The sequence below is a fragment of the Giraffa tippelskirchi genome, chromosome 7 (genome assembly GCF_054371585.1).
Source record: "Giraffa tippelskirchi isolate mGirTip1 chromosome 7, T2T-mGirTip1v1.2.pri, whole genome shotgun sequence".
Lineage (NCBI taxonomy): Eukaryota > Metazoa > Chordata > Mammalia > Artiodactyla > Giraffidae > Giraffa > Giraffa tippelskirchi.
This window is the reverse complement of record NC_137281.1, coordinates 95,783,591-95,802,928: the sequence shown is the minus strand read 5'-3', so window position 1 is coordinate 95,802,928 and position 19,338 is coordinate 95,783,591. Positions and strand designations below refer to the sequence as shown.

General features: G+C 37.2%; 1 long non-coding RNA gene across 1 annotated transcript in view; it reads left to right on the top strand.

Moving 5' to 3' along the window:
- LOC145512764 (uncharacterized) overlaps positions 1-19,338 on the top strand; it is a 103,683-nt gene that overhangs the window by 81,535 nt on the left and 2,810 nt on the right. The window contains exons 3-4 of the long non-coding RNA XR_014058780.1: positions 170-238; positions 4,635-4,921. This is a non-coding gene — a long non-coding RNA (uncharacterized LOC145512764). The remainder of the gene's footprint in view (positions 1-169; positions 239-4,634; positions 4,922-19,338) is intronic.

Sequence of the window (19,338 nt, the reverse complement as noted above, 5' to 3'; positions counted from 1 at the left end):
AAGGATCCCAGAGGCATCTGCTCTTTCATTTTCCACCTCCTTTTCTCCTGCATTCCTAAGTGGACTCCATCCCAGTCCACCACCAGTCCATAGCAGAATCCAATCTTGTCATTACTCAGCAGCACCATGTAACTTTGAGTATGTCCCTGTTTCTTTTTTTCTTTTCCAGAACACCTTCCCTGGGCTCATGGGCACATTCCCATCTTTGGATCTTGTGTCAATACCACCCATCTTGGAGGTACCTTTTTACAATTTATGATGGGACATTCATTTTGCTTTGAAGAGATTTTGTCAAAATTTACTAATAAGAGATAGTTTATTTATATTTTAAACAAAATGTTAGATGATAACTTGGTTTTGTACTAAAATTATAGCATTCTAAATTCACATATGTTATCAGCATGGGTGTTTTTGAATTTTATTTAAAGTTATTAAGAAGTATTCCAAGTCTGAACCCTAAAATAGGAAAATGAGACATTTAAGGCATCAGTTGTTAAAATTGTGAATAAGACCCTTGATAGATTGATTACCTAATGGCAAGTATGACAAGTGTGACAACAGATTTAGGAATAACATTACCATCTCAGTAAAAAATAAACATGAATATTGCTAATTATTAGTTTTGTTAATATTTTAAATAATTTGGAAGGCATCAAAAGTGTTGAATTTAATATTAGTGAATTGAAGTCCTGCATAATAATCTTTGTCACATATCTTCTATTCAATAATTTCAGAAGTATTTTGAACTTGTTATCCTTTAGTTTATCTCACTGTCAACTTTATTTGCTACTTTCCTTTCCTGCTACCACCTTACAAACTGAATCTTCTGGTTCTCTTTTGCTTGGACTGTTCTCTGCATCTTAAAAGTTTGCCCTTCAAATCACTTTATATGGTAATACCAGACAAAACTTTGTAAACTAGAATTCTTCTGCTTTTCTTTTGGTGAGTTCTAATTTTCATGGAAATAATTAAAACTCCTTAGTATGGTATTTAAGTAAGTCTTCTACCTCATTTTCCAGACTTCTCCCCAACTACTGCAAAATCTATACAATTTCTGTATCTAATGTACTTCTTCATGTACCAGGAAATCCCTTTCACCTACAATTTTCTATGGGCTTCCCAGATGGCTCAGTAGTAAAAAAACCACCTGCCAATGCAGGAGACACAGGAGATAGAAGTTCAATCCCTGGGCTGGGAAGGTCCCCTGGAGAAGTAAATGCAACCCACTCCAGTATTTTTGCCTGGAAAATTCCATGAACAAAGGAGCCTGGCAGGCTACAGTCCAAGGGATCGCAAAGAGTCAGACACAACTATGCAGGCATATGATTTTCTACATTGCCCTCATCTCATTCTGCGTTTTTGCCTGAAAACCTATTGCACTTCCAAATCAAAGTACAGATTCTGTGTGCAACCCTTCCATTAATCCCCAGTCCTTAGAGTTTCCAAAGCACTTTGGTCATGCTCATATTACAGCATTAATCATGTACTGTTTCACATTTTAATTATGAAGGTTGTAGGTCTTATTAACTCCTCTGATCCCCAGATGAGGTTCATGCATGACACTCCTTTAAGTGTAGAATACCACACAATCAGCACAATACTTGTTGCGGTGAATTGAATGGTTGAATATAGATGTCTGAAAGAGGACCACAATCATTTTTTATGAAGATCTTGAAAGATAATTACTTCAGTGTAATTATATAGATAATTTGTTGTACATTTACTACTCATCACTTTTCTGAAGAATATTCATTCTGAGTATTTCAAACCCCAGAACTAGTTCTGGACTGAGAATCCAAACACAGTTAATGTCCAGTCCCTGCGTTCTGAAAACTCAAGACCAGCCAACTTTCCTGTCAGTCCATTGGTCCATTGGTTAGGACTCTGTGCTTCCAGTACTGGGGGAGGGGGGGGCGGCGGGGATGGGTTCAATCTCTGGTTGGAGAACTAAGATCCTACATTCAGCAAGATACAGAATAAATAACTGAATGCTCAAGACCTAACAAGGAAGCCAGCCACTCAAGTACAATTAACTATAACACAGTGCTGTAAGTATCCCAGAAATATTGGAAACAAAATTCCCTAAAAGTGCAGAGCAATTAACTCTTGAAGAAAGGAGATGGTAACAGAGTGTGGACCACCTAAGGATCTCTGAAGTAGACCTTAAAAAGAGAAACAGCTATTGGACAGAAATGATGTAGAGTCCACACCTGGGATAGACATGTAAGTGGTACATTGCTCAACCTCAAGGGCATCATTCAGTTAAGCAACAATGTATAGAAGTTCAGTTAAAATTTCACCTTCCATTTTGTCTTTTCTAGGTCTCCATTCTTTAAAGTTTTAGGGATTTTTTTTCATGTATATAACTGTATTTAAAAGAAGTTATGAACATGACAATTCTTGCCACCTCAATATTCACTGGACTAGTTTTGGAACAAATTGGTGGCAAATCAAAATTAACAAACCATAAGAAATCTTAGCAATCATAACTTTTTAAATTCAGTGTTTTCAGACTTTTTAAGTCATTTTCCTTTTCTCAAATTAAATTTTGCTAAGGTCTATATATAGAGATAAGGAAGAAAATACTGGTCTTTGTCCTGAGTTCCACCAGCTCTTCTTCTCTCCTGCATTAAGACTTGCTGATTTTTCACAGCCCTAGGGATTCAGAGGCATAGTTTCTAGACCCACCTCTTCCTTTATAATTCAGGAAACAGAGATCCAAAGAATTTGAAGTACCCTGTACGAGTTCATAGCAGCAGTACTTAGTGGCAGCGTAGGAAATAGAAGTCGCTTAACTGCCACTCCTCTGCTCTTTCAAGATAAAATTAATTCTATTTACATAGCAAAATGAGCATGAGGTCCAAGAGTTTCCCAAAGTGACATTTAGGATAGAGAGAGACTGTTTCTTTTCCATGATAAGACAAGACTTCATTGGAATTCAGTAAGACAGCGTTAAGTAATTCAGAATCAATGCTAAGTCTTTTACTTTATTCTATCTTTCCTCCATTTTGATATTGAATTACCAGAAATGACAGCTCCCAGGCCCTCTAACTTCTTGATCCCAGACAAGGGAGATGGTTAAAGAAATTCATCTCAGTGATGGCACTGGCTAGTCAGGCACTTTCCTGCTGTTGAAATCAAAGTTTGATATATTATCTCCCCTAGTTTAAAAAGGCAAGAAAATAAAAAACCCAAATGACTTTCTTTTCATCCCATAGATTGTGAAGAAGGAGAACAAAAAGTCTATGTTCCTTTCCTAGTCCAGCGTGTTATGTTTTAACTTAGAGATTAAGTTATTGATATATGATAAGTATATATATATATAGTGCTATTGGTGATGGACAGGGAGGCCTGGCGTGCTGCAATTCATGGGGTCGTAAAGAGTCGGATGTGACTGAGCGACTGAACTGAACTGATGTATATTTTATGTTGTATATTTAAATATACACATATATGAAGAAGAACTTAATCAAAATAATCAAATATATGTGCTGTAAATTGTCCTCCATGTCAAGAAAGTTTAGTAATTTAACCTAATGGAACTAAAATAATGTTGGAATTATATTGAGGAAGTAAATATACGGAACTAGAATAGAAGAATAATAAATTTTTCTATATAGACCCCTACCACAAGAAATCATTGAATACTGTACCTAAACTATTTAAAAGAAATGTAAATAATTTAAATAGCCTCATAATAAAACATGACAAAACATTTGCTGAAAGGAGTAATAGAGATACTTTTTTGTTAAGGTCAAATGAGCTAATAACTTTTGAGAGAAACTTTTAGCTATAGAACCAAAATAACAAAGTATTGTTTGCAGATATAATGCTAAGCTTGAGCTGAATCAAAACTGACAAATGATGATTTGCAGACTTCATGTAAAGACCTTAAAAATTCTCAAGGCCATTGCTTTTGGAAGCTATGGATACTCTTGATTATTAATAGCATGGAAGTTGTCTTACCTTCTTTCCTAATAGAGCAGGGAATTGGAGACAATACAAAATTCTCTCTTTCTAATTATTCCACATCTGGATTTTACCTCTATAGTCTAGATGTCTGCCTGAAACCATGGCCCAGCAAGAAGATATAGATTGATTTTCTAAACAGACCACAATCCCCCAGCCTCTTCCAAAATTAGTGCTATTGTGTGCCATGATTTTCACATGATGTCACCAACTTCATCAATCATCCTAGAAAGCAGACAGAACACAATAAAGAGGCTGGCAGAAGAGAGCATCCTAGAGAAATACTTCATAACTTACAGCTAGTAACCCCAATGGAAACTTCAGAGAAAAATGAACCGGAAACATTTGTACGTTAAGGCAGGCCCTAACCAATTCTGTAATTTGTAAGCCCTACCATTCTAACTATTTCTTCACATAGCATGCACTTGTATACATACACACACATACACACACACATCCCCAAAAGAACTAGTAACAAATTAATAACTAGTTAATTGCTGAACAAAATAAAAACATATTCATTTAAATTACAAGGTTGCCTATATTTTACATCTCAAATTATTTCAAAATATTCTTCCAAATTGTTCCCATACTTTGAATTCCTCTTCATGCTTGTGTGCAAGCTACATCGCTTCAGCTGTACCTGACTCTTTGTGACCCTATAGACTGTAGCCCACCGGCCTCGCCTGTCCATGGGATTCTCCAGACAAGAATATTGGAGTGGGTTACCATGCCCTTATCCAGATGATCTTCCCGACACAGGGATCAAGCCCACATCTCATTATATGGCCTGCATTAGCAGTCGGATTCTTTACCACCAGCGCCACCTGGGAAGCCCTTGAATTCATCTGCTGCTGCTGCTGCTGCTGCTGAGTCGCTTCAGTCGTGTCCAACTCTGTGCGACCTCATAGACGGCAGCCCACCAGGTTCCGCCGTCCCTGGGATTCTTCAGGTAAGAATACTGGAGTGGGTTGCCATTTCCTTCTCCAGCGCATGAAAGGGAAAAGTGAAAGTGAAGTAGCTCAGTTGTGTCCGACTCTTAGCGACCCCATGGACTGTAGCCTACCAGGCTCCTCCGTCCATGGGATTTTCCAGGCAAGAGTACTGGAGTGGGGTGCCATTGAATTCATCTACTTTCTTCAAAATAGAGAAAATATTTGTTAAAACTATATGGTCTCCAATGGAAAGGATTTTGTCATGAAGGTTTAAGTTGAGCCATTGTCTAGTCATGTATGCTAGATCAGAAACCAACTCTGTAGGAATTGTTGTAAATCTAATTCTGTTTAGCAGAACAAGGGCACTTCAGGCACAGTCTGAAACTTATTCTGAAAAGGAAACTATGTCTTGGAGAGGTGGGAGTGGGGATGAAGATGTCCAACCACTTTCTACCTGGCTGGTGGCCAAGTACCTGATGAATTGGAAAAATATAACATACAAAAGGAATATTTATGTATCTTCCTTCTTCATCAGATACACAGTATTTTTTCTCCCATGTCACAAAAATTGTAACTGCAATTTACAAGTATATGCACAATCAAATTGCTATTGATTTAGCTATGCATTTCTTTGATGTCCCTTGCCTTAACCTCATTTATAAAGCTGTTTTGCATTATTTCAAACTGTCAATGATTTGTGACTCATGAATATTCAAATCTAATTTGCACTTACCTTTTTGGTATGCATGCTTACTTGCAATATGTCTCTACATTTGCCCTTTTGTTTTGTATTTATTTGTGGATTGTTTTATTAAAATAATACTCCTTTAAAAGTATAGTAAGTCTATTTAAAAATAATCAGAGTGGTTGATGATTGACTCTTCTTGATCTCAGTACACTATCTCTATATTTTGCTACTTAGCAAGTTGAGTCATTCTGTGAATGTGTCTCTAGTATTAAAATAGCCATACTTTTGCTGGTGGATGTCAATTTCAGTGAGTTGGGCTTAGTTTTGCTGGGCTGTGTGTCTCTAGGAAAGAGTCACCAATTTTTAGATGAACTTGAGCCTTACAAAATAAGAAAGAAAGGATTATTTCTGGTAGAAAAACAAAAAGTTCATGCAGAATTGAGCCCTTCATGTCACTGTGGATCAACTTTTCCACTTACCTTGTGGAATGCAAAAAATGAAACCTAATACTTTCAAGCACTAAAAAAGCCCTTTAGATGTCTTTTAGATGATGATAGCTAAAAGAGACACCCAGGACTTTGTGGATTGCAGGCATGTCACTAGTGATTGAAGGTCTGAAACAGCAGAGCAGGGAGCCACCTGCCTACAGAATGGGCAGAGTTTCTTCTTGAAAAACCTGTTCAGGGACAAATAGAAAGTGTCATATCCAAAAAAAAGTGGAGTAAAGAACATTTCTTTGTAATTGATTTCTCAATTGTGATTTCTAAGAACGTCCAAACAACTAATTGTTCTACTTTGCCAAAAAAAAAAAAAAAAACAATTTTAAATATGTATGTTTTCATGTCAGTAGCTAAAATGGAAAGATAGTTAATAACATTGATAGTGCAGTAGCTGGTGTTTCCTTAATTTGCATCATGTTCAATGTCTAAACTACCTATAAAGCTATAAAGAAATCATTGATCACCTATTGCCATCCATCACATAATAATGATGCCCCCGCATTCCCTAAATGATGCTGTATAAAGTATGGCTGCAGGTCTTGGTCTAGCTTTTCCTGGGATAAACTATTTTTTTTAATACAAATTATTCATTGTCCCGCAGTTGTACATATTCCCTCAGGAAACAGAATCTCCTTCCAAAAGTCACTAAATTTCTTTTCTCTTTTGTAGTCATTTTTTTCACATAGAAAACCCAATTTTTAATTATTAGGGAAATGTTTTGCTGTCATGATATTTTATTGTTTGTGTGTGTTTAAACAAATTCCCTTTGTTTTGAAAAGTTCATAATTTTTCCAACTTTATCATTTTCTTTATGATAATAATGTCATTATTTCCTTCATTTTGAAAACCAAACATCACAGATTCACTGGAACCCCCAGTATGCTACCCAAGGGACTTCCCAACAGTATGCTATTATTGTTCATATAAGTAAAAGATCTATTACATCCTGATCTCTGCCCATGATCAGCGAACTCTGCTCTGGAACTATTAGGACCAAGGGTTCTAAGATTATGTTAGAGTCACTGGCTAGCAGCTGGTCAGTGCTAAATATGGAACAACTACTCCGAAAGTCCATTGTTTGCCAGAAGTTGTACTAGCTTTTAGTCCATTGCATTTTTTTTCTATTTTTTTGGCCATATCAGGCAGCATGTGGGGAGCTTAGTTCCCCAAACAGGAACTGAACCCATGCCACCTGCAGTGGAAGCATGGGTCTCAACCACTGGACCATCAGGAAGTCCCTAGTCCACTGTGTTTTAAACTGAGAAAAAATTGTCTTCTCAGAATCTAACCCTTCTCTCGGCCCATTTTGTACCAGTAACACAGGAAAGTATATGCTCCTACCTTCAGGACTGGGTCCTCCTCTAACCAGTAGTTGTTTCAAGATACCTGGTTAAGCCTATTCAAGTATTCTGCAAATATGTACGGATGAGATGTGAGGGTAAGTTTGCTGGTGACTTCTCAAATTGTTTGCACCCATATTCCCTTGACAATATCCAAAGAAAGAGAAACAGGTGTTCTTCCTCTGGGTTGTTTTGGGAATATCAGAGGCTCAGAACTGCTCAGATCATCTGGCCACCAGCCTGCGAATAAATTTGATGCCCATAAGAGGGCAGAGCCAAGAGAATTGAAGGGAAAGTGAGATGGAGCCTACCTCACCTCTTGCCAATGGCATAGCTTTATTCTTTTATTGTTCAAGCCAGTCTGAATTGGGTTTTCTGTTACTTGCAGCCAAAAACATTCTAACTGATTCAGAGAGGCAGCCAAAAACAATGTATTTTACACACCAGCTCATAGCACGACACTCATTCACAGAGCAGAGCTGTCCAGTGCCCGCCCAAGTTTAGATCCTGCCTGCCTTTTCTAAGTGATGTCCCAGCCACATCTCCGTGTTTGTTTGTTTTTTCTGTTTTCCGAAAATAGAAAAAAGATTAAGTGAATCCTCCAAGATTTCTCCAGTCTCCTTAATAACCAGCAGAACCCACAAAGCGCTCTTTTTGCTTTTGTAGGAATAGAGTTCAAAGCAAGAATGCCACCGCTGGCTTGCTGCTGTAACCTCATCTCAGAGCCACAGCTTGCAGAATTTTAGTGCTTAAAAATATACTCAATCTTACATTCTTCGCCTTCTAGGAAACCACAACCCAAGGTAGAATGGCACCACATGCATCGAAGTGGCATGAAACCTAAGTGAAAACTATTTTATGATTTGTTACATGGTTTTATATTCCTAATTCTAGCTGACCAACTTAACCTGGTATATACAACCTAAACACAAGATACCTTTAAGCCTTATTTGACATCTATATCAGGATAAATCTAGTTTGCTTGCTCTAAGGGACCAAGATAGTGAGTTATATGATCAAAATGGGTGATTCCCAAGTGAAAAATAAACAATAAACTTTTATGGTATCAAATCAGTTCAGTTTTTCTCTATGTTCCTTCCCACCCCATCTGCCCTAAGCTATCAATGATTTAATCTTATCAGGATCTCTCAGGATTATACTTTCAGTACCCCTTTGAATAGGCAGTGAGATGAGAGACCAGGTAATTCTCTATTGCCCTAGATTATATAGAACCACTGATCTGGAGACATTTTCAGATATGATCTAAAGGGCCAGCCACAGACCATGCCAGAGACGTGCTGAGGGTCACAGTGCTGGAAGCAAATTCTTTAACTCTCAGGCCAGCTTCACTTTCACCATATACCACTATGTCTTTTGTCTAAAATGGCCCTTAAAAGATGTATGAATGAATATACTACTCATTTTAATTTGTGGGGTAGACTTTTGCTACCTAATTTATCTCCATGAAACCCTGAGTACATCATATCTCAGCTTTGTGGTTATTTAAAAATACTGTGCTTTGTATTTTAAGATACAGAATCACTCTCCTGTTTTACTATATGTATGTGCTTAGTCACTCAGTTGAGTCTGACTCTTTGGGACCCCACAGATTATAGCCTGCCAGGCTCCTCTGCCCATGGGGATTCTCCAGGCAAGAATACTGGAGTGGGTTACCATGCCCTCCTCCAAAGGACCTTCCCAACCTAGGAATCCAACCCAGATCTCCCACATTGCAAGCGGATTCTTTACCATCTGAGCCACCAGGGAAGCCCCTGTTTTACTATAGATTTCTTTATAGTATGTAAGAAAATGTCCTCTCTTATGCTTCTGAAAACTAAAATAGAAGAATTAAAGATATTTTTTAATGTGGTTTTCTTAGTGATCCTCCTAAGTTGGCACTTGATCAGCTGGCATCAGTGGCCATTGTAACTCTGTTCTTGCCAAAAGTCACAGAGAGGATGTTTAAAGTCCCTGAATAAGAAGCTCCTTTTGTCCATCTGATAAATATCAATCTACAAAACCAACAATGGAGACACTTTGGCTATTCATAAACATGAAGTTTAATAGAAGATTTTTAAAAATCTAGATTAGGAACATACCGGCAAGTTAATTCAGGTTCTTACCTTAATTTGTTGTGGTGTCTTAAAAATTGTTTTTCAATGTGTCCATTTTCCTAACTCTAAAGTGAAAGTAATTATATTGGTCATGTATTTCCAAATATTGCTTGGATAATTAATAAAACTATAAAACACATATTTTCATAGGTTCATATTTTGTTGATTTTACATGAATATATGAAGCTCATAAATCATTGTGACAAAAAAACTACACACAGAGGGAAAAACTGGTATTTAGAAATCAAGTGACTCAAAGTAAAAGTTCTTTTTTTTTTTTTTTTAAAGTAAAAATTCTGATCTCCTCATCCTGGGTAGGTATATCTAGTTTGAAAATTTTTGTTTAATTCAAAGTTGAAATGGGATCCTTAAAGAGAATCATGAATTTCTTTTTAAATAAACATTTCAGCGAGGGCGGGATGATATGGGAGAATGGCATAGAAGCATGTAAATTATCATATGTGAAATGAATCGCCAGTCCAGGTTCAATGCATGATACAGGGTGCTCAGGGCTGGTGCACCGGGATGACCCGGAGGGATGGGATGGGGAGGGAGGTGGAAGGGGGGTTCTGGAAGGGGAAAACATGTACACCCATGGTGGATTCATGTCAATGTATGGCAAAACCAATACAATATTGTAAAGTTAAAAGAAATAGAAAATAAACTAATTAAAAATAATAATAATAATTCTGCTATAAAAAAAAAAAACACCATTTCAAAATCAACTGCAAATCGCTCATAAGTGAAACAACACCTAGAATCCCTGAGATTAGTGATCAACAGGAAAACAACATGAGATTACATCCAAGTAACCTTTCCACGACTCCTTCTCTCCTCTTCTGATAGTGATTAAGGTCATCTCAGCATCCAACTTAAGAAATATGAAAAAACACAATAGACTACTTCAGTCACAAAATATTATGAATAAAAATAGTGCATATGTATACAGATATAACAGACATTAAAAATGTAGCATGAAAAGACAGGTATACGTCATTATGAAGTAAGTTTGAAAACAGTTGATGCTGATAAGTTCATATAAAATTATAACTTTCTAAACTTATTCAAAAAGATGAGTACATCTGAATTTTCATGTAATAATTATTAAAGAAATGTAATCAGTAATTAAGAATCAGTTTTTTAAAGAAAACCAACATTATTTCATAGTAAATGCTTCCAAACTTTTTAGAAACAGATAATTTCAATCATATATCAATTTATCTAGAGAACAAAAATTTAACTGATTATATGAAGCCAATATAATCTTATTACTAAGAATAGGCAAAGAGGATAACAAATTTAAAGGGAAAAAAGAAAAGAAGAAAGGAAAATTACTAGCTATTTTCTTGCACCAATAGAAATTCAAAACTCATGAACAATATTGTTCATCTAAATCTGGCTGTGTACAGTAAATGTAGTGCTATGATCAACTTGGATGTAGTCCAGAGATACCAGAGTACTTTGAGATTAGAAAAACTATAAATGAGGTCTCCCACAACAACAGAGTAAAGGGAAAAAAATGATCATTTTATTGCATAAAGAGACACAATTTAACAAAATTTAACTCTCATTTATTAAACAATCAAACAACTCCTAGAAAACTAGGCACGGGGTGGGGGGGAATATTTTTCCTTAATCTGATGAAGATTATTATCAATTAACTATAGTAAACAGCATTCTTAATGGAGAAATGCTAGAAACACTCATTTAGGTAGAAAAGACACAATAATGCCCACTACTTAAGAAAGCTTCTTTTCACTGCCTTGGAGAGCTGGTGCTAGAAAAGGCAATAAGATCAACAAAAAAAAGAGAGAGAGAGAGAAAGAAAGGAGGAGAAAGAAGAGGAAAAAAAGGAAGGAGAGAATAGAAGGAAAGGTGAAAGGAAGGAAAAAGAAAGAAAGTCATAGGATTGGAAAAGAAGGAAAAACACTGCATTTTCTGGATACTATATTATTACCTATATTGAAGGCCCAAATAATTTATAGAGAAATTGATATATGGAAATGGGGTGAAGATCACTGAGGAAGCAGAAGGATTGGGATGTGGGTTACCCACACAGAGAAGATGAAAATGGATTCTTATTTCACTTCTACACACAAAAAGTAAATTCATTGTTGATTAAAAATTAGTATAAAAATGAAAAACCAATCAAATATATTGAAGATTTATAGAAAGAGATCTTTATAACTTTAGGATATGAAAGAGTCCTTTGTATAAGACACAAAAACACAGTCCATTAAAAAAATGTTGGTAAATTAAACTACAATAAATTTTAAAACTTTTGTTTATCAAAACATGTTTCAAATAAAATGAAAAAACAAACCACAAGCTGGAAGAAGATATTTGCAGTATAGAATTCATAAAATTAATAAATAAAAAGACCAAAAATACAATAGGAAAATGTGGGAAATACATAAACAAGTATATCTCAGAAAAGAAAATATGAGTAAAGAAGAAGCATATAACTGCTCAACCTCATTAGTGATTCAGAAAATGTGTGTTAAAAACTAAAGTGAGATACCTTTTTACACTCAACCAGACTTAATTGCAGCCATGAAATTAAAAGATGCTTACTCCTTGGAAGGAAAGTTATGACCAACCTAGACAGCATATTAAAAAGCAGAGACATTACTTTGCCAACAAAGGTCCGTCTAGTCAAGGCTATGGTTTTTCCAGTAGTCGTGTATGGATGTGAGAGTTGGATGGTGAAGAAAGCTGAGCATCGAAGAATTGATGCTTTTGAACTGTGGTGTTGGAGAAGACTCTTGAGAGTCCCCTGGACTGCAAGGAGATCCAACCAGTCCATCCTAAAGGAGATCAGCCCTGGGTGTTCATTGGAAGGACTGATGTTGAAGCTGTAACTCCAATACTTTGGCCACCTCATGTGAAAAGTTGCCTCATTGGAAAAGACCCTGATGCTGGGAAGGATTGGAGGCAGGAGGAGAAGGGGATGACAGAGGATGAGATGGCTGGATGGCATCACCAACTCGATGGACATGAGTTTGGGTAAACTCCAGGAGTTGGTGATGGACAGGGAGGCCTGGCATGCTGTGATTCATGGGGTGGCAAAGAGTCGGACATGACTGAGCGACTTTTCACTTCACCTGTATATACATACAATACCAATATATAGTATATAGAGAGAAGGTTTGATATTTATTAATATATGAATAATGTTATATTATATATGATTTGTATCTTTGATATGCTGTATATATATTTCAGGAATACATATACACAAAACAGAATTTTTCAAAAAATTCAGGCTAGTAGTTTCCCAGGGGAAAGGAGAAAGCTGAAAGGAAAGGAACACGAGTATTTGCAATGTTCTCCTTCTTTAGTTGGGTGGCTAGTTTCAAATGTTCCTTTTATTATTATACTCTGTAACAGCCAAATATGTTCCCTATATGCTTTGTATGTAACAAATATTTTATTCAATATAAGACTAAACAGATAATAAGTGGTCATTCTTAAAAACAGACTACATTATGACTGAGAGAGTGGGAAATAACAGAAGAGAGTATTGCAAAACTCATGCTAGAAATTCTCAATTTCAGTGACACTGGACGTGAAGTCATCTGAGAAGGAGAGGAGGAAAGGAGGGAAAAGGAAGGGAAGAGAGAGGGACAGGAGATTAGAAGATAAAATGAGGTATTGTCAAAATAAGGATTCACCACAGAAAATGGGTAGAAGAATAACCTTAGCTTCAGGAGGCCAGTTGAAATTCAGACCATAATTATAAAGTGTATGTATTCAGGACTTCTTCCTTCAAAAGCTGATTATTCAGCCAGAGAAACAGAAAGTGATTAAGATGGAGATTGTCACGGAGGTCATGATAAAATGTTTAGAAAGCAATAGAGGCTTTGAATTTCAACTTAAATACATTCACACCCTTCAATCTGTGTTCAGGAATCCATTCTACGAAAAGAATTCTGAAAAATCTTTAGGCACAAAAATGCTTGTTACAGAATTGTACATTCAGTTCAGCTCAGTCGCATCCAACTCTTTGCAACCCCATGAACCGCAGCACACCAGGCCTCCCTGTCCATCATCAACTCCCGGAGTCTACCCAAACTCATATCCATTGAGTCAGTGATGCCATCCAACCATCTCATCCTCTGTCGTTCCCTTCTCCTCCTGCCCTCAATCTTTCCCAGCATCAGGGTCTTTTCAAATGAGTCAGCTCTTCAAATCAGGTGGCCAAAGTATCGGAGTTTCAGCTTCAACATCATTCCTTCCAATGAACACCCAGGACTGATCTCCTTTAGGATGGACTGGTTGGATCTCCTTGCAGTCCAAGGGACTCTCAAGAGTCTTCTCCAACACCACAGTTCAGAAGCATCAATTCTTCGGCACTGAGCTTTCTTTATAGTCCAACTCTCACATCCATACGTGACTACTGGAAAAACCACAGCCTTGACTAGATGGATCTTTGTTGACAAAGTAATGTCTCTGCTTTTTAATATGCTGTCTAGATTGGTCATAACTTTCCTTCCAAGGAGTAAGCATCTTTTAATTTCATGGCTTAAGTCACCATCTGCAGTGATTTTGGAGCTCAAAAAAATAAAGTCAGCCACTGTTTCCACTCTTTCCCCATCTATTTTCCATGAAGTGATGGGACCAGATGCCATGATCTTAGCCTGAATGTTGAATTTTAAGCGAACTTTTTCACTCTCCTCTTTCACTTTCATCAAGAGGCTCTTTAGTTCTTCTTCACTTTCTGCCATAGGGTGGTGTCAACTGCATATCTGAGGTTATTGATATTTCTCCCGGCAATCTTGATTCTAGCATAAAATATGGAAAAATACATTAGCACACAACAATAGTGTAACGGAAAAGTGAATTATGATACTTAATTTAATTGATGACATCTAGATTGATGGTCATAAAGAACTTGAAAGCTTAACTAGAATGCATTTTTATGCAAAGCACAATTACAACTACGAAAAAGGAACTACATATAGAAAAAATGCAAAGAAATACAATTAAATTTTGACAGCACTGTGTCTGGATACTTTATCTATAGGTGATTTTTTTCTTTTACCCACTTTTCCACACTGTCAAATAGTCTTTAATGAGTATATATTACTTTTTAAAAAGAAAAATAAGATAAATGGTTAATAATTCCTTAATACTTTTAACTGGGTATGCAATCAAGTAAATCAAGATATGGCTGATAGATTGGTAGAAAATGTTCAAGAAGCCAGAATTTGTAATGAGTCATAATGAAGACGGAGAAGGCAATGGCATCCCACTCCAGTACTCTTGCCTGGAAAATCCCATGGACGGAGGAGCCTGGTAGGCTACAGTCCATGGGGTCGCTAAGAGTCGGACACGACTAAGCAACTTCACTTTCCATTTTCCCTTTCATGCACTGGAGAAGGAAATGGCAACCCACTCCAGTATTCTTGCCTGGAGAATCCCAGAGACGGCAGAGCCTGCTGGGCTGCCGTCTATGGGGTCGCACAGAGTCGGACACGACTGAAGCGACTTAGCAGCAGCAGCAGCAGCAGCATAATGAAGACAGAATAGTTTGTTTCAATAGAAAATAAAGATATGATAGGGAAAAAAATCTCTACATCTGAGATCTTGAAAGTAAGTTTAAGTTCCAAGTGTAATTATGGATGGCTAAAATGGAGATATATATACATAGTACATATATAGGTGGGTTTCCCTGGTAACTCAGTGGGAAAGAATCCACCTGCCAATGCAGGAGATGCAGGTTCAATCCCTGGATCAGGAAGCTCCCCTGGAGGAGGAAATGGCAACCCACTCCAGTATTATTGTCTGGGAAATCCCATGGACAGAGGAATCTGAGGGGCTGTACAGTCTATGTGGTTGCAAAAGAGTCAAACGCAACTTAGTGAGTAAACAACAACAAAACACAACATACACACACACACACATAATTAATGTGAACAGAAATGGGTTGTGATGTAGGGTGGACAAAAAAAAGAGAGAACCGAGTGAAGATGATTCAGGTCAGTAGACAAAGCAACTTAACTGAAAATGAACCAGAGTTACATAACTTTTTAGTTTGGACTTCCAGAGAGAGACACAAATATTCAGCAGCTTTACCATGGTAAGGTAAATTATACTTAGGCATCATGTTTTTCCTTTAAAATTGAGATGTAATGACCAATTTTGTGATGAATATGTAGAAACAACCTGTTTTAAGTTGTGTTATATTTATTAGTGTGTCCAATTGTATATGAATCCATCCTGGTTTCTGGAAGAAATGGCCCTATTTTTCTTCTCCATGCATAGGTTCCAACTCATTTTTCAAAGTATATGTTTATATCTCAAATAAACCTGATCTAACTCATTATATAAATAAGGCCTAAGTGGTAAAGTACATTAAAGCAGTCTTCTTTGAAGGTAACATTTTCCAAGGAGTCTGTGTAAAATATCATCTTTTAAATGTATACCTCTTTTCCTGTCATACACTATAGTGACCAAGACAAATATTATTTAAATTTTCCTGTTTCACATATACTTCAGCCAACCTGCTATAGTAAAGTGTAATATGAAAACAATATTATACATGGGGGTATATTTTGTCACTAATATTTATATTAGTAAGAGCTAAATTTTAATAAAATGATATCATCAATAATTTGGAAGGATCTGGAAGGCTAGAATATAACTGCACTGAGACAAATTTTTCTTTGCTAAGATTCAATTCTAACTCAGGAAAGCCTGTTCTTGCAATGCAACCTCTTCAAGGCTTCTTTGTAGCCTAGGCTTATTTCTACCTTTGTTCTTAACAAACTCTGTTGATACACCTACTTATTTCACTATGTAAACCCATTGAAGCAGAGAATATATTTAATTAATTTTTATATATTAACACCTATAGTAGACTTGGAGAATACTACAGACACAATAAATATTTGTTTGAACAACTGAAGGTAGGAATACATAATTGAATGATGTCCATCAACTTGTTAGTATTATCAAGTTATAGAATGTCTGTAGTGTCCTGATTGTACAAGTTCATAGCACAGTTGTGTATTCTAAAGAACTATAAAATTCATACTTAATCTGTACTGCTAATCCAAAAATCAGCCTTTATTTAAAAATTAATTCTGGTATACCCTACATGTCTTAAAAACATTATGATGCCTCTTGGTAAAACTTCCAATTATGTGTTCATAATTTTGTTTTTACCCTGCCAAGCATACATTGCTCCTCTTGTAATGTACCTATTCTATTCTTAGTGAAATCACTGGATTCCAAATCACAATATCATGCTTTTTTTCAGCAATAGTTTAGCAGAGACAAATCTAATGCTACATGGAAAGATGCTTATTATCTCCTACACCCCTGCCTCTAACTCATCTAACCCTTCTTTCAACATCTATCACAAAAGGATCTCCCTCCTCCCCCATCTGTTTTGCTCAACAAGAACTGCTATAGAAAGAGTAGTGGACTGAAAGCTGCTAGTCCAGGGACTTGGTCCCAGGGTTGTTACTATCTTGAGTTAATTAGACTTTGAATTAGTACCTTAACCACTTGGGGCCTCCATTTTCTCATGTATAAAATGAGGGGGATGCAGCTGATAATAATTATGAAAAAAAAAAGTAAAAGTCCTCTTTATTAGGCTTTTACTATAGGCAAGGAATTGTGCTTTGTGCTTTACATTATCTCATTTAATTTTAATCCTCCAAACAAGTTTATTAGGTGGATCAGTCAGGGTCCAGCAGGAAACAGATGGTGCATATCAAATTGGGTAATTTGAGGAGTGCTTCATAAAGGAAGTATATTAAAAAGGTGTGAGTGGGGGTGTTAGGAAACCACAAGGGAATGGGGCAGTGCCCCTAGGCTGGTCGTGGGGAGGGAGGTGGTTACCTGAGCCCAGAAAGAGAGCTCTGTGAAGAAAGCTGCTTGAGCCATGGCTGGGATGTAGCCAGCCCACAGTACCCTGGGGATCAATGCTCAGCCCTCATTCTATCCACTCCGAGCAAATCCCTAGCAAAGGCCAAGGTGGCATTCTGAAATCATTCCTGTGAGCCTCCAGGATCACAGGGCCTGATGCAGAAAGCAAAGAGTGAATCTGGAAGAGCTAATGGTGTTGAGTATAGTTATCCTGACTTTATACCTGAGACTACTGAGATTCAAAGAGGTTACGTTTCTTGAGATCACCTAATTAGCACAGGACAGACCCAGGATTCGGCTCCTCCCTGTCGGACTCCAGAGCCTGGGCTCCTGACTGATCCTCAGCTAGAGAGTTCCTTTTTGTCCTTCCAGGATTAGAGACATCCTCAGAACTGATCTAATCCAACCCTCTCCCTTAGAGATGCTTGAAAGAGATGTCTTTCCATTTAGGACATGAGCCTTGCAGAGACCTCAGTCACCTTTGAAAAGTTAGTGGTCTGTGTGGTCTTTCTTCCTGCTCCTATACTTACGGTTTATAAATCCTGACATGTAATTTTGACTTATAATCCTGTGGAAGACACTGGTAGAGACAAAGCTGTTAGAAAGTCAAAGGGAGAGAATAACATTTTTATTATTAAAAAAAAAACAAAACCCTTCTGGCATGCTTTCTAAATTAAGCACAATTAGACAATTTTCTTTGTTCAAAGAGTAATCTAGTATGGGGAGTAGAGAGGGGAGTAAACTGATGATTGTATTTCCTGGTTCACCTGCTAGAATGAGAACACAGCCCAAGACTATGCTAAATGTATTCCATCGACTGTGGAAGAAGTAAGCAAAATCCAAGATGTTTAACTGAAGTGAAACTAACAACTAATATTAAACATATTATTCAATATCCCTGTGAGGGCCCTGAAGATAAGGAAAGGAAATTCTCATAGAATGAGTGAATAGTCAGAGGTTGTTAATTACTCTTATGTGAGAATTAAATTTCTTTAAGAGGGAAGACTGTAGTAATTATCTGAGGTCAAGGGGCCCATCCCCAATCTGTCTGCTCCTGTCAAATTGAGATAAAAGTCCCACTTAGGTCTCCTAGTAATGGGGAACTCTTCCCACACAACTTCTTTCTGGCCTGTGCAAGCTGTAGTTGCAGAAAATCTAATCCATTTGTTGGGAATATGAAACAAATCTTCTAAAAAACAAATCTGCTATAAACTGCGAATCAGAGCTGGACCAGCCCTCAATACCCATTTAAATCCAGAATCTAATTCAACTAGAGTTGCAGATGTACTTCCTGGTATGAAGCAAGAAGGGAAGTAACAATACTGGGAACTTGGCCTGGCCCCATCCCAGGTCAGGTCCTGCACCTGGGCTGTTCTCTCTGCCTCCTTGAGGTCACAACACTAGAGCCTTCAGACCCAAGTCAAGAAAGGAATGAACCTCGAGTTTCTGGCAGGCTGGAGAGGTGGCTTTGTCATTTATCTCTGTTCCTAACAGGACCTGAGGAGGCTGTTGTGAGTGAACAGTGAGTGTTCTGATCCAGAGATGCCTCACCTTGAACTCACATACCATTTTTGTTTTGTTTTGGTTTACATCAGAGTAAGCAATGTATCGTTTATTCCACCTACATTTTTGTTTTGATTGTTTGACAAGCTTCTCTATTGTAACAGAATGCCTGCCCATGAGTAATGAGGTGCATAGATTTTTAAAGGGGGGGGCATTTTTTTTTTTTTCAAGGAGGGCATTTTTTAATGATCTCTTCAAAGGCCATCAACAAGACCTGAGAGAACACTCTCAGGAGAAAAGCTTAGGTGTGGAGCTCAGTTTTAGCTAGCTGGCTAATCATAAGAAATCTGAAAAAACCTAAGTGGAGGACTTCTTTTCCAAGAAAAGTGATTGTCTTGCCTGCCTTTGAAC